We start from the raw sequence: 8,231 nt of genomic DNA on the forward strand, positions 1-8,231 counted from the left end.
TTTATCAACCTCTGCAGTCTGCAATTAACTGAACATGTAATCAAGATGTGTTGATTATCACTGGTGATTGGAATACAAAAATTGGAAACAAAAAAGAATCACCAATAGTTGGAAAATATGGCCTTGGTGATAGAAATAATGCTGGAGATCACATGATAGAATTTTGCAAGACCAATAACTTATTTATTGCAAAGACCTTTTTTTTTTTCAACAACATAAATGGTGTCTATACATGTGGACTTTGCCACCTTAGATTGCCCAACCTTCCTCCCAAGGAATGGCTGGTGGGTTTGAACCACCAACCTTCTGGTTAGCAGTCAAATGCCTTAGGCACTATGCTACCAGAACTCCTTGGATGGAGAGCAGTTAAAGAAAATGGAAGAAATGACAAAATAAAATTGCTGAACAGAAGATTTCAAAGAGCAGCTCAAGAAGACAAAATCACTTATTAAAATCAAATGTGCAAAGACCTGGAGTTAGAATACCAAAAGGGAAGAACACACTTGGCATTTCTCAAGCTGAGAGAACTGAAGAAAAAATTCAAGCCTCGAGTTGCAATACTGAAAGATTCTATGGGCAAAATATTGACTGATGCAGGAAACATGAAAAGAAGATGGAAAGAATACATGGAGTTGCTGTATCCAAAATAATTGATCAATGTTCATCCATTTCAGGAGGTGGCATATCATCAAGAACCAACAGTACTGAAGGAAGAGGTCAAAGCTGCACTGAAGGAATTGGTGAAAAACAAGGCTCCAGGAATTGATGGAATTCCCATTAAGATGTTTTAACAAACAGATATCTTGCTGGATGCATTCTCTTGGCTATGATAAGAGATTTGGATGACAGCTACCTGGCCCACTGACTAGAAGAGATCCACATTTGTATGCATTCCAAAGAAATGTGATCCCACAGAATATGGAAATTATTGAACAATATCATATGCAAGTAAAATCTTACTGAAGATAATTCAAAAATGGTTACAGCAGTATATTGACAGAGAACTTGCAGAAATGCAACCTGGATCAGAAGAGGATGTGGAATTACTGCCAATGTCAGATGGATCTTGGCTCAAAGCAAAGAATACCAGAAAGATGTTTACTTGTGTTTTGTTGTCTATGCAAAACCATTCAATTGTGTGTATCATAACAACTTGTGGATAACATTGAGAAGAATGGGAATTCCAGAACACTTAATTGTACTCATAAGGTACTTGTATACAGACCAGGAGGCCGTCATTTGAACAGAACAAGGGGATACTGCATGGTTTAAAATCAGGAAAGGAGTGTGCAGGGTTGTATCCTTTCACCATACTTATCCAATCTGTATGCTGCATAAATAATCTGAGAAGTTGGACTATCTGAAGAAGAATGTGGCATCAGGATTGGAGGAAGACTCATTAACAACCTTCGATACACAGATGATACAACTTTGCCTGATGAAAGTGAGGACGACTTGAAGCACTTACTGAAGAAGATCGAAGATTACACTCTGGAGTATAGATTACACCTCAGTATAAAGAAAACAAAAATCCTCACAACTGAAACAATAAGCAGCATCATGATAAATGGAAAAAAAAAAAATCGAAGTTGTCAAAGACTTAATATCTCTTGATTCTACAATCAACACCAATGGAAGCAGCAGTCAAGACATCAGATGACTTATTCTATTAGGCAAATCTGCTGCACAAGACCTCTTTCAAGTGCTGAAGAGCAAAGATGTCTCCTTGAAGATGAAGGTGTGCCAGACCCAAGCCATGGTATTTTCAATTGCCTCATATGCATGTGAGAGCTTGACAATGAACAAGGAAGACTGAAGAAGAGTTCTTGCTTTTGAATTGTGGTGTTGATGAATACTGCTAAAAGAACTAACAAATCTGTCCTGGAAGAAGTGCAGCCACAATGCTTCTTGGAAGCAAGAATGGCCAGCCTTGGTCTCACCTACTTTGGTCATGTTTCCACGGGACCATTCTCTGGAGAAGGATATCATGCTTGGTAAAGTGAAGGGTCAACAAAAAAAGGGAAGGCCCTCAACAAGGTGGATTGACACAGTGGCTGCAATGATGGGCTCAGGTATAGCAAGGATCATGAGGCTGGCACAGGACCAGGCAGTGTTTTGTTAGTATATATGGTCACTATGAGTCGGAGATGACTCGATGGCACCTAACAACAACAATAAAATAATAGCAATAAAGAAAATAATTTAAAAAATTCTTAAACAAAATGAGCTCTGCACAGAACATTATATGCAAAAAGAAATCAGCAACACTGCACACACAAAAAACACTTAACAAATGACAGCAATAAATTCATAATTGTCAATAATTATACTGAATGTAAACGGATTAAGTACACTAGTCAAGAGATAGACAGTTGCAGAATGGATAAGAAAACATGAAGTAAAACAAAACAAAACAAAATTCACTTCTGTCAATTCAATTTGACTCAAAGCGACCCCTCCTTGGGTTTCAAAGGTGTTAACTCTAAGGAAGTACATTGCCCAATCTTCCTTCCAAGGAGTGCCTGGTGGGTATGAACTACCAGCCTTCTTGTTAGCAGTCAAATGCCTTAGGCAATAATCCACCAGAGCTCCTAAAAAAACATGGCTCATCAATATTCTGTCTATAAGAGACACACATTATCCACAAAAACTAAAATACACTAAAAATCAAAGGTTAGGAAAATAATATCAAGCAAATGGCCATAAAAAAGAGCAGGAGTGGAAACACTGATTTCTACTAAAATAAACTTTAAGACTAAAACCACTGTAAGAGAAAAAGAAGGACATTATATGATGATTACAGCATCAATTGAACAAGAGGCCATAACCATAATAAATATCTATGATATCTATGTACACAATGAAAGATCCCCAAAATACATAAATCAGATTTTAACAGAATTGAAAAAAGAAATAGGCAACAAATAATAATAATATTATTACTATTAATAATAGTGGAAGTAATAGTGGAAGACTTTAATATACAACTTTGAATGAAGGATAGAACTTGAAAGAAACTTAAAAAAGACAAAGGAAAACTAAACAATACCATCAACCAACTTGACCTCGTAGACAGACACTTCACCTAACAAATAGCAAAATATACAGTATTTTCCAGCTCTCATGGAACATTCTTCAGAATAGCCCAAATGTTAGACAACAAAATAAACCCCAACAAATTTTAAAACATTGAAATAACACAAAACATCTTCTCAGATAACACCTCCACAAAATTAGAAATCAACAATAGGAAGATCTAGGGAAAAAAGCAAACACATGGAACCAGAATAACACCCTGGTTAAAAGCTACTGAGTGATAGAAGAAATAAAAGTGAAATTTAAAAGTTCCTTGAATCAAATGAGAATGAAAACACAACATGCCAAAATCCTTGGGATATAGCAAAAGCAGTGCTTAGAGGGAAACTTATAGCAAAATAAAGCACACATCAAAAAATAAGAAAGAGCCAACATCAACACATTAGCCCAACTTCTCCAACAATTAGAAGAAGAGCAGCAAATACAGGCTACAGCCACCAGAAGAAAAGAAATAGTAACATTAGAGCAGAAATAAATGAATAAGAAAAAAAAGAAAAACAATAGAAAGTATCAATATGACTAGAAAGAGGTCTCTGAAAAGACTAATGAAATCAACAAACCACTGTTAAATTTAACAAAAGAAGGAGAAAATGCAAATAACACAAGTAAGAAATGAAACGTGTGCTATCACAACAAAACCAATTAAAATAAAAAGTATAATATGATACTGTGAAGAACTCTACTCCAACAAATTTGAAAACTTACAAGAAATGGACAGATTTCTAGAAACACACTATCTACTTAAACTAACAGACTGAGGTAGAAAATTTGAATAGACCCACAACAAAAGAAAACTTATAGGTTATAAAATAACTACCAACAACAAAAAAGTCCTGGTCTAGATGACTTCATTGGCAAATTCTACCAAACATTCAGAGAAGAGCTGACACCAATTCTACTCATATTATTCCAGAATATAGAAAAGGAAGGAATATTTCCAAATTTATTCTATGAAAACATAGTCTTGATACCAAAAATAGGCAAAGGTGCCATTAAAAAAATAAATTTATAGACCAATATTCCTCATGAAAATAGACACAAAAATTCTCAACAAAATCCTAGCCAATAGACTCAAACAATTTTTCAAAAAAAAAATATATCTTTACCAAGTGAGATTCACATCAAGGATACAAAGATAGTTCAACATTACAAAAGCAATCAACATTATCCACTATACAAATAAAACAAAGGAAAAGAACCACATGATCATGTCAATAGACACAGAAAAGACATTTGTAAAATCCAACATCTGTTCCTGATAAAAATATTGAACCAAATAGGAAGAGAAGGAAAATTCCTCAACATAATTAAGGGCATATATACAAAACTAACGGCCAACATTATTCTTAATGGAGAGAGACTGAAATCATTCCCCTTACACCAGACAAGGATGCCCCTTATCATCACTCCTATTCAATACTGCATTTGAAGTCCTAGCCAGAGCAATAATGCAAGAAAGACAAATAAAAGCTTCCAAATTCGCAAAGAGAAAGAAAACTATACCTGTTTGCAGATGATATGATCTTATATATAGAAAATTCCAGAGATGCAGAGTAAAAATGACAGGAACTAATTGATAGTTTCAGAAAAGTGGCAAGGTACAAGATCAGCATATAAAAATTCAGTTGGATTCCTTTATACTAATGAAGAGAACTCTGAAAAAGAATCAGGAAATCAATACCATTTACAATAACCACCAATATATGATATACTTAGGAATAAATCTAACAGAGACACAAAATATTTATACAAAGAAAACACAAATACTACTATAAGATGCCAAAAGAGATTTACATAATGAAAGACTATACTATGCTCATGGATAGGAAGACTTAACATCATAAACATGTCAATACTACCCAAAGTGATCTATAGATATAATGCAGTCCCAATTCAGATTCCATCATCTTTCTTTAAAGAGATGGAAAAACTAACCATCAACTTTACATAGAAAGGAAAGAGACTCTAGAAAGTCAAGCACTACTAAAGAAGAAGAACTAAGCAGGCAACTTCATACTTCCCAATCACAAAACCTACTATACAGCCACAGTTGTTAAATACTGCCTGATACTGGTACAATGACAGACACATAGATCAATGGAACAGAATTGAGAGCCTAGAAATAAATCCATCCAACCATGGACAGCTGATCTTTGACAAAGTGCCAAATCTCATTAAATGAGGAATAGACAGTCTCTTTAATAAATGGTACTGGCAAAACTGTCTATAAATTTGCAGAAAAAATGAAAAGGACACATATCTCACACTGTATACAAAAGAACTCAAGTTGAATCAAAAACCTGAACATAAAATCTAAAACCTTAAAGACCATCAAAGAAAATAATAGCAATAGACTTAGGGGTCCTAATTCTGGGCATAAATTCATTATCAAATATAACTAAAAATGCACAAACACCAGAAGACAAAATAGATGACTGGGACCTATTACAAATTCAATACTTATTTGCATCAGAAGATTTCATCAAAGAAGCAAAAAGAGAACCCACAGACTGGGAAAAAAAAAATTTGGCAACAACATATCGGACAAGGTGCTAATCCCTGAAATTTATAGAAAACTTCAGCACCTTAACAACAAAAAGGTAAATAATCCAAGAAAAAATGGCAGAGGACATGAACAGACACTTCACCAAGGAAAATATTCAGGCAGCTAACAAACACGTGTAGAAGTGCTCATGATCATTAGCCATTAGAGAGATGCAAACCAAAACAACAATGAGATATCATCTTACCCCAGCACTTTGCAAAAGTGAGAAAAACCAGAAAACAACAAATGCTGGCAAGAGTGGGGAAAGACTGGAACCCTCATACATTGCTGGTGGGACTATAAAATGGTCCAACCATTTGGAAAATGGTATGGGATATTCTTAAAAAACTGGGAATAGAAAACTATATGATCCAAGAATCCCACTAGTAAGTATATATTCTACAGAGATAAGAGCCATAACACAGATATATGCACAACCATGTTCATGGCAGCACAATTCACGATAGCAAAAAGATGGAAACGACCTAAATGCTCATCAGTGGAGGAATGGATCAACAAACTATGGTAAATACACATGCTGGAATACTATGCAACATTAAAAACTATGACAAATCTGCAAAACATCTCATAACATGGATGAACTTACAGTCCACTATGCTGAGTGAAATTAGTTAATCACAAAAGGACAAATACTGTATGAGACTCCTATTGTAAAAGTCATGAAAAGAATTTCACAAAAAAAGGAACTATTCTTTGATGTTTACCAGTGTGGGTGAGGAAGGGAAGGTGATCACTGACTAGAGGGCAGCCACATATTAACTTGGGTGAAAGGGGAAAAAAAACAAAAACAAAAAACATTAGAACTATCTGATGGTGAAATAATCTGGGAAGACATAACAAGAATGATGACATAATGTGAAGAATGTAGCAAATGTCACTGAATTGTACCTGTAAACATTGTTCATTGGTTTTATGGTTGGCTGTGTATATTTTCACCAAAAATAAAAAAATTATAAAAAAATGAAGTACTGAAAAAAAAAAAGCTATCTGAAATGCTACTAACTAGGACAAATAAATGTGGTGGGTATTAAGATGTCAGGATGAATGTGAAAGTTTATTTCAAGGAGAAAAGTGAAGGAAAAAAAGGTCCTTTATTGAAAATTAATTTTCCTGGGATTTAGAGTTGTTAGCAACTAAAATCCTGGGATTTAGAGTTGTTAGTGATAAGGGCAATGTGATAGTACCTTAAAATTCCTGCATGCATCTTTGACATGGAAGTGGAAGTAACACTTTGAGTCCACATAGAAAACACAGGCACAGAACACATAAGTCAGCTGATGGTGGCCCTTTGGAAAAGGCTGGCCAAATTATTGGAGATATATTCTCACTTGGGCCAAAAACCTCTGTGAACCAGGGAACTGACTTTTACACTCCTTTCACTCCAAAAAGAGGGAATGATCTAATGCTTCAGAAATTACTCCTGTGGTCACACCTCAGAATTCTCCTTCCCACTTGCCAAAGCCCATCCAGTAGTGCTAAGTCATGCAAAAAAGCAGAGGGTAGTGAGAGGACTTGAGTCTGACACAGACTTGAAACACTGAAAATCATGAAAATCAATCTTCAAAACTTAATTGGCTTGGCCAATTACATTGAATCTTTTACAAAACCATTTTCAGGAAGTACTGTCCAGAGACAGTTGACATAGCTTAAGATGCAAACATTGACTGTCTTACCTTGAATAATAAAACCAAAACCAAACCAAACCAACTGCCTTTGAGTTTATTCCAACTTATGCATGTAAAATAATACAGAGGGTTTTGGAAGCAGATCACCAAGGCTTTCTTCTGAGGTGCTTCTTGCTGGATTTGAACTGCCAGCCTTTCAGTTAGTAGTTGAAGGCTTAACCGGTTACACCTCACCACCACCACCACCACCACCACCAGAGACATCTCCCTGGACAATAAAAGAAGCCTTAAGTTTCTGGTAACACAAAACATAAATTTTAACTTCTCAGAGGGTAAAAGGGAATGAATAATAAGACCAAATTTCCAACCCAAGGACCTTAGGTTGTAGTGCTGACTGGGAATGGAGGTGAGACTTAAGAAGAGCTATAGAGCCCTCTAATATGTTCCTGGGGGGCATTTTTTATTAAGGTTGAGGATAATTGGCTCCCACAGCTCCACAGAAGTCTGGGAGAAGATTTTGTTCCTACAGTTCCTTCCCCAAAAGTGAACCAGCCTCTTCTCCATGTCTCCTACTTTTGTCTTGGAGCCAATAAGTCTCCATAATACAGGGATGGGAGCTAGGGTTTCCCAGGCCCAGGGCACAGACCAGAAGTAAACAAGAGTAAATGCAATCAGGCTTCCTCCAGCTCAGACACTGGTCCCACAGAGCCGCCTTCAGTGTCATCCAAATGTCAGTCATGAGTTCTACAGCTTTTCAATGGATTTGTTGCCCTTTCCCACACTACAGCCAGAAAACAAAACAAAGCAAAAATTTTTATCCCTAGCTTCTCTCTATCTCCATTTCTCTTCATTCTCCCTCCAAATATGAATAGAATTTACCTGAAATTATTCTTAAGGTTTTAAAACACATAGATAGATAGATAGACATATATATATATATATAT

The sequence above is a fragment of the Orycteropus afer genome, unplaced genomic scaffold (genome assembly GCF_000298275.1).
Source record: "Orycteropus afer afer isolate SDZICR_OR568_19922 unplaced genomic scaffold, OryAfe1.0 scaffold00730, whole genome shotgun sequence".
Lineage (NCBI taxonomy): Eukaryota > Metazoa > Chordata > Mammalia > Tubulidentata > Orycteropodidae > Orycteropus > Orycteropus afer.